Source organism: Petromyzon marinus, chromosome 3 (assembly GCF_048934315.1).
Source record: "Petromyzon marinus isolate PM22_M1 ecotype Great Lakes invasive population chromosome 3, UKy_Petmar_22M1.pri1.0, whole genome shotgun sequence".
NCBI classification, from domain to species: Eukaryota; Metazoa; Chordata; class Hyperoartia; order Petromyzontiformes; family Petromyzontidae; genus Petromyzon; species Petromyzon marinus.
Genome location: NC_133669.1, coordinates 159,707 through 178,693, shown reverse-complemented (window position 1 = coordinate 178,693; position 18,987 = coordinate 159,707). Strand labels below are relative to the sequence as shown.

Here is an 18,987-nt window from a genome sequence, read left to right as displayed (position 1 = left end):
GGGCTTTATTGGGGAATGGGCAGCTCTATGGCAATGAAGAGGGTGAGGGTTGAGCCTCAAGGACAGCCATCAGTGGCACCTGCTCCATCAAGAGCACTGCTTACTTAATCAATTGCCAACTACAATATTTGTGCAAGCTGAAAAAAGTTATATGCCAAGGGGTATTTTGTTTAAAATCTGTAGCCATGTTTGTATATGAAATGTGCTTGCACCCAAAATGCACTTTTTAAAGTCTCCACTATTTAGACTGCGTATAATCATCACCACCACATCAACATGCGGCCATTTCCACGTGTGTTGTGGCTCAAACATTGGGTGGTTTTTAGGGGAATAGAGCAGTTCAAAGCGTGGCTCATACAATTTTAAACACATCCTTTGAAATGCATTATAAAGCTTTATCAGTATTGTTTTTGTCAGGTATATGTATCAACACAAAATTATTAGATGTATCGTGCACTTTAATTTTTTTTAACAGAATGATTAAATACATCTGGAGTGTGATTTGTGAAGCAAAAAACCCCAGATGTGTACCAGATGTTTGTAGTGTGTTGTTTATTTATTTAACTACTCTTTGGTTCTATTGGGTAAAGTCACGTAGGTGAAAATAAAATAACAAAAAATCACGACGTTTCGGCCACAACACAAGCGGCCTTCATCAGGTGAAGGGACGAGACTGTCTGGAGGACAGCGCTGGAGTGGAAGAAGCCACGCTTAGATCACGACCTTTAAGCTGTGTGAGAAGAAAAAAAAGACCACGCGCTTTGACAAAGGAATTAGCATATAATTTAGCATTGAAATAGCTCATTGAAATAGCTAAGTTAAAGTATACACATCCGCAGAGGTACCCCTTGACAAAGGAATTAGCGCTGGAGTGGAAGAAGCCACGCTTAGATCACGACCTTTAAGCTGTGTGAGAAGAAAAAGACCACGCGCCTTGACAAAGGAATTAGCATATAATTTAGCATTGAAATGGCTCATTGAAATAGCTAAGTTAAAGTATACACATCCGCAGAGGTACCCCTTGACAAAGGAATTAGCATCGAATTTACCATTGAAATAGCTGAGTGATTAGCTTGTAACTGGTCACAGAAATAGCTATGTTAAAGTTAGAGCATATACATTCACCGAGGCACCTAGTACAAATCAAACAGGAGAATTTAGCGAAACACAACCACGCTCAGACATCGGTCCTGTGTGCGAGCAAACAAGGTGTTCTGATAAAGAAATTAGCATAAAAATTAGCATATGATTGGCGGATTTTAGGAAAGAGGTGGTGTACGTGCCGGTGGACTCGCAGTTTGGCGCGGGGGGGGGGGGGGTGGGAGGGGGGAGTTTACCTATTGATGGTGTGAAAAGGGGGAATTTATAAGAGCTGCGAAAGTTTGGGGTACCACTACTTGAAAAATATACTGTACGATTACAATTAGTTTAATGTTTAATTCGATTTAGAACATCTTTCCAATGTAAAGCTTTCGTGACTGCAATGATTCATCTTCTTTGGTTCTTTCGGTAAAGTCACGTAGAATGAGAATAAAATAATAAATTGATAAAATAAAATAACACATTAATATTCTCACGACGTGAGAATATTATTGTGACTTTACCGAAAGAACCAAAGAAGATCTTTCCAATGGTTGCTTAATTTGAAACCATCCTCTCGGTTGAAATTGTGTCTGTGTTTGTAGATCTGAATTGCTTCATGAACAAATCTCTGATAAAAGCCCGTGGGTTTGCAAAGAACCTTGGTATCGGAGAAAATTATATCGCGATCCCCCACAGCATTGTAACAGTGATCAGCCACGGCAGAAGAATTCGTTTGCCGTATTTCAAATCTTATTTGTGCTCGCGAATTGGGTCAGAGACATGTCGCTTTGTCTCACTGATGTAGCAATCACCGCAGGTACAGCTCAATTTGTAAACCCCGGGGTACTGTAAATCAGGAATGACATCCTTCACGGATGGGATCAGATCACGAATTTTGTGTACTGTATTGAACTGGACCTGGATCTTGTGTTTGTTTAGAATTTTGGAAATCTTTTTAGTAACGCCTGCTATATATGGAAGTGTGATGGTTTTGACCGGAGTATCAAGTGGTTGTTTCTGTATGGAGGGAGAGACAGCTTGGCGGATGGTACGGTCAGAGTAACCATTCCTTTTGAGGGCCAGATGTACATGTTTTAATTCACTGGTCAGGTGGTGTTGGTCCGAAATGCAATGAGCCCTATGGTATAAAGTTTTGATGAGAGAATTCTTTTGGGCTGGGTCGTGGTGGGAATCAGGTTTCAAGTATGAATCTGTGTGGGTGGGTTTCCTGTAGACAGAATGCCCCAATGAGCCATCAGGTCTCCTCTCAAACAGAACATCTAAGAATGGTAGCTTGCCATCTTTCTCCACTTCCATGGTGAATTTGATGGCGGGATGTCTGGAATTGATGTGGTGTAGGAAAAGGTTCAGAGCTGGGAGGCCATGTGGCCAAATGACGAAAGTGTCATCCACATATCTCTTCCAAAGGGAAGGTCTGAGGGTGGAAGTCTGGATGGCGTCTGATTCAAATTTCTCCATGAAAATATTGGCTATCACTGGTGATAAGGGGGATCCCATGGGGGTACCCTAATTTTGTTTGTAGAAGGAGCCATTCCAAGTAAAGTAGGTATTGTTGAGGCAGTGCCTAACCAGTGCAGGTATGTCGGGGTCTAGTCCATGTTGGACCAAATTTTCAATTATTTCAATGGTATCAGGTACTGGGACCTTGGTGAACAAAGAGACCACATCGAAGCTGACAAGGATATCGTCAGGGGACAGTACAACGTCTTTGACCATAGAGACCAATTGGGCTGAGTTGAGTACTGCTGAGGCGGTCTTGCCAGTGAAAGGCAGCAAGGTATCTGACAGAAAACGGGCTAGTCTATAGGTAGGGGAGTTGATCGTGGATACGATGGGTCGAAGTGGGGTGCCTTCTTTATGAATCTTGGGAAGACCATAGAATCTAGCGGGTCTTGCAGCAGAAGGTTTTAGGGAGGGACGTTTAGTTGGGTCGATTAGGGAGGTCGAACTTGTGATGATCTTGTTGGTTTTTATCGCTAGGCTATTAGTAGGGTCATTTTTTTATTTTTGAGTAACTTCCATCGTTGAGCAGATTCTGGATTTTGTTGTTGTATGAATCTGTATCCATAATAACAGTAGCGTTGCCTTTATCGGCTGAGAGTATGACTATATCACTTCTGTTTTTTTAAATTCGTGAGTTCAGAGCGTTCATTTTTGCTGACGTTACTAATGGGTTTCTTAGCATTCTTAAGAATAGTGGCTATTTCAGCTCTCGCAACGTCTGCTTGGATGTGTCCTACGCCTTTGAGGGCTACATCGACCTGAGAGATGATATCATCTATTGGTATGTGTTTTGGGGTGACAGCAAAATTTTGTCCCCTAGCCAGTACTGTTTTGAGATTGTCCGAAATCGGGGTGCTACTCTGATTAATGACGATTTTGTTAACATCTAGTTTTGTTATATGTGGAACTGGGTTCTTCTTTGATAGGTGGTTGAATTTAGAAATCAGGTTAGCTTTACATTTGACTGACAGTGACTCAGCAGAAGAAGCAGTCATGTTGTCTACGTGATTCCAATCAGGTGACATTTTTTGTGTTAACATTAAATGAGCTTGTAGAAAAGCCCTGTCCAAAGTATCGAGTTCAAATCGGAGTAGCCTTATCCTCTCTGAGATTAAAGATAGGCTGGCCTTAAGCAAAATCTGTTTAGAATTCGGAGAAGATACAGCAGCAGAAGTGAGTGTGAAAGCTATGGGTATTACCTTGTGATCGCGGCATCTTTTGAGGAAGGTCAGCGTCTCGATGAGTTGCGACTTCTTGTCCCGTTGTGTGTTAAAAGCTCTAACAGATAGGTGAAAACCCTCCCCATAAAGGTTATCAATTCTAGATTTAAAGCTTTCGTGACTGCTAGGATCCATACACTTTGTTTCTATTGGGTAAAGTCACGTATGTGAAAATAAAATAACAAAAAATCACGACATTTCGGCCACAACACAAGCGGCCATCATCAGGTGAAGGGACGAGACTGTCTGGAGGACAGCGCTGGAGTGGAAGAAGCCACGCTTAGATCACGACCTTTAAGCTGTGTGAGAAGAAAAAAAAAACACGCGCCTTGACAAATTCACCATGGAAGTGGAGAAAGATGGCAAGCTACCATTCTTAGATGTTTTGTTTGAGAGGAGACCTGATGGCTCATTGGGGCATTCTGTCTACAGGAAACCCACCCACACAGATTCATACTTGAAACCTGATTCCCACCACCACTCAGCCCAAAAGAATTCTCTCATCAAAACTTTATACCATAGGGCTCATTGCATTTCGGACCAACACCACCTGACCAGTGAATTAAAACATGTACATCTCGCCACCAAAAGGAAAGGTAACTCTGACCGTACCATCCGCCAAGCTGTCTCTCCCTCCATACAGAAACAACCACTTGATACTCCGGTCAAAACCATCCCACTTCCATATATAGCAGGCGTTACTAAAAAGATTTCCAAAATTCTAAACAAACACAAGATCCAGGTCCGGTTCAATACAGTACACAAAATTCGTGATCTGATCCCATCCGTGAAGGATGTCATTCCTGATTTACAGTACCCCGGGGTTTACAAATTGAGTTGTACCTGCGGTGATTGCTACATCGGTGAGACAAACGACATGGCTCTGACCGAATTCGCGAGCACAAATCAGATTTGAAACACGGCAAAACGAATTCTTCTGCCGTGGCTCATCACTGTTACAACGCTCTGGGGGATCACGATATAATTTTCTCCGATACCAAGGTTCTTTGCAAACCCACGGGCTTTTATCAGAGATTTGTTCATGAAGCAATTCAGATCTACAAACACAGACACAATTTCAACCGAGAGGATGGTTTCAAATTAAGCAACCATTGGAAAGATGTTCTAAATCGAACTAAACATTAAACAAATTTTAATGGTACAGTATATTTTTCAAGTAGTGGTACCCCAAACTTTCGCAGCTCTTATAAATTCCCCCTTTTCACACCATCAATAAGTAAACTCCCCCCTCCCCCCTTCCCCCCCGCGCCAAACTGCTAGTCCACCGACACGTACACCACCTCTTTCCTAAAATCCGCCAATCAAATGCTAATTTTTATGCTAATTTCTTTGTCAGAACACCTTGTTTGCTCACACACAGGACCGATGTCTGAGCGTGGTTGTGTTTCGCTAAAATCTCCTGTTTGATTTGTACTAGGTGCCTCGGTGAATGTATATGCTCTAACTTTAACATAGCTATTTCTGTGACCAGTTATAAGCTAATCACTCAGCTATTTCAATGCTAAATTTGATGCTAATTCCTTTGTCAAGGGGTACCTCTGCAGATGTGTATACTTTAACTTAGCTATTTCAATGAGCCATTTCAATGCTAAATTATATACTAATTCCTTTGTCAAGGCGCGTGGTCTTTTTCTTCTCACACAGCTTAAAGGTCGTGATCTAAGCGTGGCTTCTTCCACTCCAGCGCTAATTCCTTTGTCAAGGGGTACCTCTGCGGATGTGTATACTTTAACTTAGCTATTTCAATGAGCCATTTCAATGCTAAATGATATGCTAATTCCTTTGTCAAGGCGCGTGGTCTTTTTTTTTCTTCTCACACAGCTTAAAGGTCGTGATCTAAGCGTGGCTTCTTCCACTCCAGCGCTGTCCTCCAGACAGTCTCGCCCTTCACCTGATGAAGGCCGCTTGTGTTGTGGCCGAAACGTCGTAATCTTTTGTTATTTTATTTTCACCTACGTGACTTTACCCAATAGAACCAAAGAGTATGGATCCTAGCAGTCACGAAAGCTTTAAATCTAGAATTGATAACCTCTATGGGGAGGGTTTTCACCTATCTGTTAGAGCTTTTAACAGACAACGGGACAAGAAGTCGCAACTCATCGAGACGCTGACCTTCCTCAAAAGATGCCGCGATCACAAGGTAATACCCATCGCTTTCACACTCACTTCTGCTGCTGTATCTTCTCCGAATTCTAAACAGATTCTGCTTAAGGCCAGCCTATCTTTAATCTCAGAGAGGATAAGGCTACTCCGATTTGAACTCGATACTTTAGACAGGACTCTCCTACAAGCTCATTTAATGTTAACACAAAAAATGTCACCTTCTGATTGGAATCACGTAGACAACATGACTGCTTCTTCTGCTGAGTCACTGTCAGTCAAATGTAAAGCTAAACTGATTTCTAAATTCAACCACCTATCAAAGAAGAACCCAGTTCCACATATAACAAAACTAGATGTTAACAAAATCGTCATTAATCAGAGTAGCACCCCGATTTCGGACAATCTGAAAACAGTACTGGCAATGGGACTAAATTTTGCTGTCACCCCAAAACACATACCAATAGATGATATCATCTCTCACGTCGATGTAGCCCTCAAAGGCGTAGGACACATCCAAGCAGACGTTGCGAGAGCTGAAATAGCCACTATTCTTAAGAATGCTAAGAAACCCATTAGTAACATCAGCAAAAATGAACGCTCTGAACTCGCGAATTTAAAAAACATAAGTGATATAGTCATACTCTCAGCCGATAAAGGCAACGCTACTGTTATTATGGATAAAGATTCATACAACAACAAAATCCAGAATCTGCTCAACGATGGAAGTTACTCAAAAATAAAAAATGACCCTACTAATAGCCTAGCGATAAAAACTAACAAGATCATCACAAGATCGACCTCCCTAATCGACCCAACTAAACGTCCCTCCCTAAAACCTTCTGCTGCAAGACCCGCTAGATTCTATGGTCTTCCCAAGATTCATAAAGAAGGCACCCCACTTCGACCCATCGTATCCACGATCAACTCCCCTACCTATAGACTAGCCCGTTTTCTGTCAGATACCTTGCTGCCTTTCACTGGCAAGACCGCCTCAGCAGTACTCAACTCAGCCCAATTGGTCTCTATGGTCAAAGACGTTGTACTGTCCCCTGACGATATCCTTGTCAGCTTCGATGTGGTCTCTTTGTTCACCAAGGTCCCAATACCTGATACCATTGAAATAATTGAAAATTTGGTCCAACATGGACTAGACCCCGACACACCTGCACTGGTTAGGCACTGCCTCAACAATACCTACTTTACTTGGAATGGCTCCTTCTACAAACAAAATGAAGGTACCCCCATGGGATCCCCCTTATCACCAGTGATAGCCAATATTTTCATGGAAAATTTTGAATCAGACGCCATCCAGACTTCCACCCTCAGACATTCCCTGTGGAAGAGATATGTGGATGACACTTTCGTCATTTGGCCACATGGCCTCCCAGCTCTGAACCTTTTCCTACACCACATCAATTCCAGACATCCCGCCATCAAATTCACCATGGAAGTGGAGAAAGATGGCAAGCTACCATTCTTAGATGTTCTGTTTGAGAGGAGACCTGATGGCTCATTGGGGCATTCTGTCTACAGGAAACCCACCCACACAGATTCCTACTTGAAACCTGATTCCCACCACCACCCAGCCCAAAATAATTCTCTCATCAAAACTTTATACCATAGGGCTCATTGCATTTCGGACCAACACCACCTGACCAGTGAATTAAAACATGTACACCTGGCCCTCAAAAGGAATGGTTACTCTGACCGTACCATCCGCCAAGCTGTCTCTCCCTCCATACAGAAACAACCACTTGATACTCCAGTCAAAACCATCACACTTCCATATATAGCAGGCGTTACTAAAAAGATTTCCAAAATTCTAAATAAACACAAGATCCAGGTCCGGTTCAATACAGTACACAAAATTCGTGATCTGATCCCATCCGTGAAGGATGTCATTCCTGATTTACAGTACCCCGGGGTTTACAAATTGAGTTGTACCTGCGGTGATTGCTACATCGGTGAGACAAAGCGACATGTCTCTGACCGAATTCGCGAGCACAAATCAGATTTGAAACACGGCAAAACGAATTCTTCTGCCGTGGCTGATCACTGTTACAACGCTGTGGGGGATCACGATATAATTTTCTCCGATACCAAGGTTCTTTGCAAACCCACGGGCTTTTATCAGAGATTTGTTCATGAAGCAATTCATATCTACAAACACAGACACAATTTCAACCGAGAGGATGGGTTCAAAATAAGCAACCATTGGAAAGATGTTCTAAATCGAACTAAACATTAAACTAATTTTAATGGTACAGTATATTTTTCAATTAGTGGTACCCCCTTTTCACACCATCAATAGGTAAACTCCCCCCTCCCCCCTTTCCCCCCCGCGCCAAACTGCGAGTCCACCGGCACGTACACCACCTCTTTCCTAAAATCCGCCAATCAAATGCTAATTTTTATGCTAATTTCTTTGTCAGAACACCTTGTTTGCTCGCACACAGGACCGATGTCTGAGCGTGGTTGTGTTTCGCTAAATTCTCCTGTTTGATTTGTACTAGGTACCTCGGTGAATGTATATGCTCTAACTTTAACATAGCTATTTATGTGACCAGTTACAAGCTAATAACTCAGCTATTTCAATGCTAAATTCGATGCTAATTCCTTTGTCAAGGGGTATCTCTGTGGATGTGTATACTTTAACTTAGCTATTTCAATGAGCCATTTCAATGCTAAATTATATGCTAATTCCTTTGTCAAGGCGCGTAGTCTTTTTCTTCTCACACAGCTTAAAGGTCGTGAGCTAAGCGTGGCTTCTTCCACTCCAGCGCTAATTCCTTTGTCAAGGGGTACCTCTGCCGATGTGTATACTTTAACTTAGCTATTTCAATGAGCCATTTCAATGCTAAATTATATGCTAATTTTCGATTTAAAGCTTTCGTGACTGCAAGGATTCATCTTCTTTGGTTCTTTCGGTAAAGTCACGTAGAATGAGAATAAAATAATACATTGATAAAATAAAATAACACAATAATATTCTCACGACGTTTCGGCCACAACACAAGCGGCCTCCAGCGCTGTCCTCCAGACAGTCTCGTCCCCTTCACCTGATGAAGGCCGCTTGTGTTGTGGCCGAAACGTCGTGAGAATATTATTATGTTATTTTATTTTATCAATGTATTATTTTATTCTCATTCTACGTGACTTTACCGAAAGAACCAAAGAAGATATATGCTAATTCCTTTGTCAAGGCGCGTGGTCTTTTTTTTCACACAGCTTAAAGGTCGTGATCTAAGCATGGCTTCTTCCACTCCAGCGCTGTCCTCCAGACAGTCTCGTCCCTTCACCTGATGAAGGCCGCTTGTGTTGTGGCCGAAACGTCGTGATTTTTTGTTATTTTATTTTCACCTACGTGACTTTACCCAATAGAACCAAAGAGTATGGATCCTAGCAGTCACGAAAGCTTTAAATCTAGTATGTATTTAACTCATTGTATTCAGCATTTTGTTTTATATTTCATTGATAATTATAGACTGTATTGTATGTGGTAATATAACTGTAACAATATTCACACATTGGTTTTTAAATTAGTAGTTTCCCTCCAACAGAAGTTGTCATGGACCTAAAGCTTTTGTTGAGGCTCTGCAAAGATGTGATGTACCTCAAATATAAACCCAGTAGATGCTATTTTAAAGATAATTTAACTTTAAACGAAGGCAATAACAATGAAAATATTAGTGGACTGAAGGATTGCTGTAAAGATGCACTTATGATAAGAGGCAAAAGAAGGGTCTGCTCATTATGATATAAGGGCACTTTGATAAAGGAAGGACTTACACACAGTATTTATCAGTCTATTCACATCACTTTGAGAGAAGACATGGACCATTAATACCACGGTATTGGCGATTAATTCCACATAATCCACAACACGGATCGACACAATTTTGTCATCAGGACACTAATTGAAAACCAAATTATAGTAGATCTCTAATTTTCACGGTGCAAATACCATGACACCTCAAGTTCTTCATCTGTCATCCCTAAACTTATCAAATAGGTATTGAATCGCTTGACCCTCTTCCTGACATTGTTTTTACACTGTGTCCCTATATACAACTTGTAATCTGCCATCAATCTCAGAAACCTTAACACATTATTTTACTAGAAGTTCAAGCACAGATTTCTGCTTGAAGGAATACATTCAATTTTTGATTTAAAGCTTTCGTGACTGCAGGGATTCATATTCTTGGTTCTTTCGGTAAAGTCACGTAGAAGGGAAACAATAAAATAATAAAAATAATAAAAATATAAAACAATAAAATTCTCACGACGTTTCGACTGCAACACAAGCAATCATCACCATGTGTGAAAACCACAACAAGAAAATTTGAAAAAAAGTGGTAACTTTTTTTCAAATTTTCTTGAAAGTGGTAACTTTTTTTCAAATTTTCTTGATGATGATTGCTTGTGTTGCAGTCGAAACGTCGTTATATTTTTATTATTTTATTGTTTCCCTTCTACGTGACTTTACCGAAAGAACCAGGAATACATTCACTTCAGCCATATTCTTTACAACTGCTGCAGCATCTCTGTGACACTACGTGGTGCTAAGTTGTTATCATTATGTCCGGACAGGTGGCTCAATGGGAGAGCAAGCGGCTCGAATAGGCAGGTTGACAAGTTCAAAATTGTGGTTGGAGTTAACTCAGCCCATCATCCCTTCCTCCAGGTAGATAAAATGAGTACCACTGTGTGGGCAAGTCAATACGATCGTGGAATTTCCACCACTGGCTCATAGCTATAAAGAGGGGATGAGCAGTGCCGCATACTCACTTGAGCAAAACGTCTCTTTGACTTTCACTCATTTAGTGACCCGCTGTTTATACGGTGTACCTGGTAAAATTTTGATTTAAATTTGATTTAAATTTGGTAGTTTACACTCGCAATGGATTTTGATAAAGATTGTTGTTGCACTTGTATTGTGCTCTACGAGGCGCGATGTGCACTGTGCCGTCTTTTCCAACCAGGGGGAGTTCCACGTTAAGACAACGAGCATCATGCAGGAGTGATTCTCCATGTTATGGCGTAAATGCGACTACAGCTCCTAAATTAGCTTTTTGTTCTGTCATATTTTTACTTTTGTACAGGGACTTCAAAACCCCAAGCACACCTGGTAGTAGTGTGTGCACCCTGTGGCAAAGCATCATAAATCACGAGCAGATCATGAAAGGCAGATCACCTCAACCTGCAAAGTAACTGCATGGCCACCAGCAAACAAGCCAACTGACGGGATAAAAGGCAACACAAGTACCTAATTTTCACAAATTACAGCTCTGAAAGTCTTCAAAGCTCTCTTTAAACTATTGTAATGGAGTGGCCTTTGCTGCTTGGCCCAATATTAAATTGTATTAAGAGGAAAGCATCTTCCAACTGAATGACTTAAAAACTATAAGTGTTTTTTTTACCCTTTTATCTGGCAACAAAACTGACACCTTTTTTTACAAGGAGTCATGTTTACATTGACCACAATACCTGCGGTCGGAACGCAGTATCACTAAATCAACAGGGATGTTGTTGATAAATGGTAATATTATGCCCTCATTTGTATCTCTGGAACTATTTTTTTGACATTTTCCAAGTATCAATACTTAACTAAAAAAGGTGAAGTACTTGAATTTAGCATTATGCTTACGTATTTGGTTCTTTCGGTAAAGCCACCTAGAAAGAAAATAAATTAAATAATAGAATACGACGTTTCGATTGCGACATAAGCTATTGTCATCAAGTAGAACTGAATTTGAGAGAAAGACAAAACACAGACACGGAGACACACAGACAGACACACAAGCACAGAGAGACTCACACAGAGACACACAGAGAGAGACACACAACATAGACACACAGACCCAATGCCTCCGTGTCGTGGCCTTAAATCGAGAGAGAGAGGGGAGGGGGGGCAGAGGGAAAATTGTGTGGAATTCCTGCCCATAACGACCAGAGGAGAGAATGGACCTATAAACAAGCACGGTAGAAAGCAAATTTTGTAAATATAGTACCATAAAATTTGGTGAAATGTGGCATTATTATAGAAAGGTTTTAAGGTAATTTTGTATAAAATATTACACTAAAGAGAGAAACATTTCTCATGTATAATGCCACATATTCAATGAAAGTGTTTTGTAATTTAGTATCTATAATGGGTGGAAAATGTATAAAATAATATCAAATAAAATAACATCTGATCTTAAGTCAAAAGCAAATGTAAAAAAATTGTCATTATTCGTTCAAAAGTATGCTTTACTTGAGACTTATTTTGATACATCACTCTAAGCTAGTTTGACAAGGTATTAGTATTAATCTCTAACTCAGTCATCCAAAGAATCAATTTCTTCATATTGTTTACACAGAACTAACTGATGTGGAACTTTTTGATGTGAAAAATACAAATTCAGCAGAAGCATCTTTCACCAGATTATCTTTCATTGTATATAGTAGGGAAAAGCATTTGACATATATAAACAATGTTTCAGCTGTGTCTTTCTTAAAAATGTGGATACAAGGTATAAATATTTTTTCTTGTTGCAAAATACTGGAAATGTTTTTCAAAAACGTTCAAAGTGTAGATTTATCCTCTTGATATTTAAAATAACAAATCGTTGTTTAATTTTATTTAAATATGTAACTACAAATGCTTATTTATTGATTGTAAAATGGATTATGGTTGGCTTATGATTTGTAAATATTCTCTGGATAATGCGTCACCAGATTTCCTGCATCTATGTTGTTCATTTAGCTAGGTAATGGTTTTAAATACTAACACTTCACAGCGCACATGCGTCATTTAACTTCATTTCAGTTTTTTACTCAAATCCAGATGGAGAGTCTGGACATTGTAAAGTATATATATACATGTATATATGTATTTTTAAAAAAATGTGCAATTATTCTGGGAACGAAGGTATGAAACAGCATAAAAAATTTACACAAGCGGCATTCTTGCGAGAATGCTGGCTTTGTGCTATGTTCTTAAACCTATGGCAACATCAGAAAACAAGAGACCATCTGTAGAACTAAATTGTTTGAATGCTTTTCAGTGAAGCAGTGTCCTTAAATTGGTCCTAATCGATGTTTTACAAGGGAAGGGATCTCATATGTTTTGGTTCCTACACTTTATGAGCAGCATTGTCCAAACATTCACAGGGAAACGTAAACGTGGTTTCTCATCTAAGCCATTTACAAGGCCAATGTCATTTTGGCTGTTGCCCTCACAAGCGGTTGAATTTAGGGAGAGATTCTTGGGGGAAATTACTTGTAGAATAGGAGGTGAGCCATTATCAAGATGTTCTGGTAATAAACAAATTGTAATGTTCCTAAATGTGAAAAAACCACAATGCAGGTTACACAACAGTTGTATTAATATTCCACAGCAAGTCTAGCAATCTATATTTACTAGATAATACTAGCCGTTCGTCATTGCCAAACATTATTACATCTGAGAAGTCTGATTTTCTCAAAAACGCTTTGCAAATAATGCAATGTAATTATAACGATTCACTTTGTAAAGAAAGTGTTACTTTTCATGTGGCCATCTTAAAGATGTTGCTAAATAATGAGCTAATTATACATAATAACAAACAAAAATACATTTTAGAGGGTATCAAAATTATGTGCGAAAACATTGGCAGGCAGGACAAGGGTGCCAGAACTGAACCACATGTAACAGTGAAATAATTGACAGGCGTGCAAAGCACTTGCCAACAGAGTAGTAACACAAATGACTAACACCATGGATATATGCTTTGAAAACAAAATGAAAAAGAAAATGTTCGAGTTTGCTGTTGTTTGTTGCCAAGCCAAGAGAGTGGCAGGGCGTGCAGCAGGGGGGGATGGCCAAGAACGGGCGACTGAGTTGAGCTGTAGACAAAACGATCAGGGCTTCCCAATAGTTAGCTATAAAGTGGTTCTGAGATTACGAAGGCCACAAACCATTAACCACAAATTGAATCACAAATTCCATGCGGACACTGAACGTAAAACACATCAATGCCACCACATCCTGTTGCCAGCACCCCACCATTATACTTTCAGATGCCACCCCTGAGTAGTGGTCCTGCAACTTACGTGTTAAGATTTATAAACTAACTAAAAAAGTAAAACTACTTTTACTTTACCAGATAAGGCTCACTGAGCTATATAACTCATTTTCAGAAGCAACCTGGTCACAAATGATAGCTCAACGAAGTGGCTTATGTGCAAAATTTACGTAGCCAAATACTTGAAACGCATGTTTTTAAATGTGGAGGGAAAACCCGGAGGACCCGGAGAAAAATCCAAGCGATCAAGGGGAGAACATGCAAACTCCAAATATACAGGCGTCAGGGTTGGGATCGAATCCACGACGGCCTGCAAACCAGGCAAATAAGTTAACGTCTCGCCACAGCCAGTTATAAAGAAGCTACTTTGTTTTACAGAACAAACTCCTCAGTAAACAGTGAATATAATTACATATGATATGTATTTCGGGCTATCTGATTGAAATGTGTTTCATAGAGATGTGTTCACATTTGTATTGCAAAACGCCATTTGGAGAACCACTTAAATGAGCTTAAAACACGAGGATGTCGGCAGCCTGTGGCCGCCTTCTTCTCGCGCCTGCGGAGGGCTTCTCAGCGCTGCGCACCTCGCCCGTCGCCCCCACTGATGTCCGCTTCTTCCCCCCACTTCCCCAATGTGTGCACATACTACTGACTCTTTTGTATATAGCGTGTGTAGGCATATATGCTTACAAAATACATTTATTTTTCGGGGGTCGGGAGTGAAATTTAAATTTTGGAAACCTGTTGGATCAACTTTTACCCCCACATCTGCGGGTGGGGGGTCCACTTTTTGTACCTGTTGATTCAGGCCTTCTGAAAGGCTCTCATAATTTAGTTGACGGACGAATAGAAAAACGGAACGCCGGGATTTTACAATAATTGTCTTGAATATACCATGTTTTCTCTAAATAAACTTCTTCAAATGGAATACTTTTCACAATGTTTCGTGTTAAAAGCCTATTTAAGTTGTCTGTTATCCACCAATGTCTTAATGCAGATTTGCAGTCGTTGTGGAAGTTGTCATTTGAAGTTGTTCGTTGGCATTGTTTTCGTCAATGAGTAAGGCAACGCATTTTATCAACTGTTCAGAGATTATAATTCAGCCTTATTCTGAGCACAGGGTTGCGGAGACGAAGCAGAATCTGCTGCACGTTCTAGGAGAAACAACCTCCTTGTGAGCTGGGGCCCCTGGGATGTTAGTGTTGGGTGAATTAGAAACTGCAGTAATGTTTTTCTCCTCTGGCTCCCTCTGGATTAGAACTACAACTCCTGAGTTTCAGCCAAGCCAACATGTACAGAGGCTCCGCTGGGGCTGGGTTAAGACTGACTCACTGGGCATCCATATGGTATCTACAAATGTGCACATTTAAAAACTCCCCCTTTAAGTAACACAACATCTATCATTTTACTGCAACAATAACGTTTCTCCTCGGTCCAAAAAGCATAACAATGTATCTATCCCTAAAGTAAAACCCTGAATAGGCATACTCAGTCATACACAGCAGCTTGAATGATCTGTCAGACACTAAAATAGGCCACCAGTATAAACTTATTGAAATCATTTATTTAAACACTTGTACATAATTTACCACTGTTAAAGATAGAGTGCATTCTACGTGAACCGGAGATGTGCACTATTACATTATTTGTACATATATGTAGGTGTTTGGGTGTGATATTATTTGTATAGATGCATACTGGATAAGTTATACATTTACAGTGTAGACGCGTCATTTTGTGTTTGCTACGTATGTGTCAATTGACACCTTTGCAACCGAGATGTGCCATCTGAAGGTGAAATATTTAAGTGACTAAATTAAAACTCAACAATGCTCCTCCTCTACCTCCCCGCACCTTTGATGTTGATGTAACTGAGGGAAATCTCATTGTATTGCTTTGCAGTTATCCACTTTGTGACTATGTAAAGTATATATATAAAACTCCTGTACTTCCGTTTTGCATTCGATACACATTTACTCGCAATTAGGGGAAAATAATGGAGAAAAACTAATTTTTTTGTTTCTGCCCATGTTGCAGTTTGCAAAATGTGCCACCAAAGTCAAACAGTGAACGAATGTATATTATGTTTTGTGTGTGAGTGAACAAATTTACAAATTCAGTACTGCTTGGTCTGTATTGAAAACAGACATTCGTAAATACCCTTCTTATATAATATTTATAATTAGCATTGCTCTTTGTTAAAAATTGATGAAACAACACCTTTTACAACCAACGTAAAGAAACTTTTTTTTGTAAATACACGACAAATAAAAGCAAAAACACAAAGTTATATGAGAGAACACACCAGTCACCCGTGCGGTGCGCTTAGCATGCTAAAGGTTGCTAGTACAGTACAATATTATACTTTTTAATGTATACCAATTTAAGAAATTCCTTTCAATATGCAACATTATAGCTGCTGTTTTCGAAAACGAACAGTATTATTGCACACATGTAGGCAGCAGTTTGATTAAACACGGATATTAAAGGTGAATCTTTTCAACTGTTTCTATTTTCCTTCCATATTGCTGTTTTGCTGAATTGATTGCATATGTTGTGCTGGTAGGATTTCCTTGAGTTGTTAAAACTAATCTGCTGTATATTTCTGTAATGAAACGCACATTTCCTGCTTCATTCTCTGAGGAAAGTGCAATGCTGGTGAGTTATCATGAAGAACATAAACATTGTTCTCATGCAGCAGTTGGGTGTGCACCAGTAAAGAGATAAACACATTTAAAGGGGGATTTTTCCATCATTGTTTAGTTCATAATGATAAGTCATACAATTAATTACAATACTGAAATAAATGTCAAGTCTATGTCAATCCACTTATGGATTAAGCTCTCCCCACACCATCTCAGTCATTGCGGTCGTCAGACCATACTTCACCACTCTAGTCAGTGCAGGTTAGTGAAGGGTTAGTGTTGGCCGGAACCGCTTCAGATATTACTCGCCGCTGATGTGACCTATGACTGGGGATAAAACTCAGGTCACCGGTATCAAAGTAAGGTGTGCTAATCACTGCACCACCGATCCACAAATTGTACGATACACTTTATTAAAGCTGATTGGCATTGACATTTCATTCTCCTCTGTAACACTGCACTAGGCCCTATAACGTGCTTCCTAATTTGTCCAGTCTCATATAATAGCTTGAATGAGTATTGTTTTGCAACAAATGTGTCAGAAATTGCAACAATGTTGTGCTGTTTATCCTTCGACTACAGAAAACTGAGTTACTTATATGTACCTGGCACAGGAAAAACACTTTAAATATCAATCATTTTGTACTGTGTGGCACATTGTGGGTACTACTGTAAATACACAAGAAAAATCTCTGTTCATCATCAAAATGAAAATAAATGTTCTCTCTGATCCAAGGTCCTTCAAAAGCATGAAGGCCGTCCAGGGTTTTCCTTTTCTAAACATGTAGTGCAAAACATTGGTCCACAAGGCTCAATGGTTGATTGACTACTTTTTTCTGTAGATATAAACTGATTATTAATATATGTACCGGCAATTATTAAAATACTGCTGCTTTACATAGTTTCATACGTCTAGAGGTGTCTACAAGCAACGTGACTCCCCATTTACGAGACATAAAGTCCGATCCACTTTCTGTGTTGGCATCCATGAGCCAATCATATTCCTATGGCAAAACCACACTGAGCAGGGTAATGAGTGTGGATAAGAAACTCCTGAGATATTTTGAAGCAACAGTTTTCCTTTATTTCCTATGTTTATGGGTCTTACACAGACAATGATCCACCATATAGCTTGTAATAGATTACTGCGGCAAGTACTGTTAGTGCTGTTAGTACAAACAGTGCTATTAGCACCAATGAAAGCAGGATTTGGGCTTGAGGAGGTGATGTGGCGAGCACCATGCCCAGCCGCCTTTGCCTCCACAGTGCCAACGTATACATCACATTAGCCTTAAGTGGGAATTGAACTTGGGTCGTCGTGTTTTTAAGCACAGTGCACTAATTACGACACTACTACTCCCCACAGCTGTCTTACACACACAAAAAGTACACGTGTAATAACAATAGAGCCTGCATGCGGTGCGAATGCACTCGTGGCTACGGGAGGTAATGACAGGGGTATCAGTTGTGAGTGCGAAGGGACTGGTGGCTAAGATAATGTTCGAGAAAGGAGCGTGGTCAGGTGACGGAAGAGGACGGTAGAGTCTGCCGATGAAGCGAGTGTCCAGAGTCAGCGAGAATGATCGAGAAGAGAGGCGTGGCCTTGGTTAGTATATAAAGGAGATGTGCGGGAGACTCGGGGCTGTTGCAGTGGGGTCTCCGCCTGATGTCAAGTAAACATGTCTTCAATAAAGTGCCATCTCAAGAGAAGTGTGTCAAGTAGTCATTACACATGCACAGAATGACAACAGCCACCATAATGTCACCACAATACTTGTGTAGTGGCATCCATGGAGACACACACTAGAACTTGGAGGCAACACGTTTATTACAACACCCCGACAGGGTAACTACATAAACGTATGGGATAACGACATAGGTGGTAGCTAACTTCCACTAGCGACTAAACCACAACGGGCAACTACATAACTGGGTAAAGTCAGTAACATACTACCTGACCCACGGTGACAAACGTGACGACCGAAGACCGAAGATCGAGGAGACGTAGCACGGCAGATTGATTCCAGAAGACAGCCCGGATCGATTCTCGGGACTTCCCTTTTATGCCCCTGAGCGTGGCCTGGCCCCGCCCTAGGCCATGCCTCCTTCTAGATCCTACTAGAAGGTTCTGGGCCTTATGTCACGTGTTCCTCTCGCCACCCCTTGGCCCCCTCGGTACCCTGTCTTGGTCATGTGCCCTCTCGGGTTCACCCAGACTATCATGTCCTGAAGTGCCCTCTCTCTGGCCGTCACCAGAAGCATGCCCCCTAGGGCCCGCTTCTATGCCATACACACTCTATGACAGAGATGCTAACCTGTACAGTACCACTCTTCTTCCAA

The 18,987-nt window shown here is 40.5% G+C and overlaps 1 long non-coding RNA gene across 2 annotated transcripts in view; it reads right to left on the bottom strand.

Annotated features, from left to right (window-relative positions):
* The window catches only part of LOC116950906 (uncharacterized), a 111,354-nt gene that overhangs the window by 67,920 nt on the left and 24,447 nt on the right, over positions 1–18,987 (bottom strand). The gene's annotated exons all lie outside the window — the stretch shown is intronic.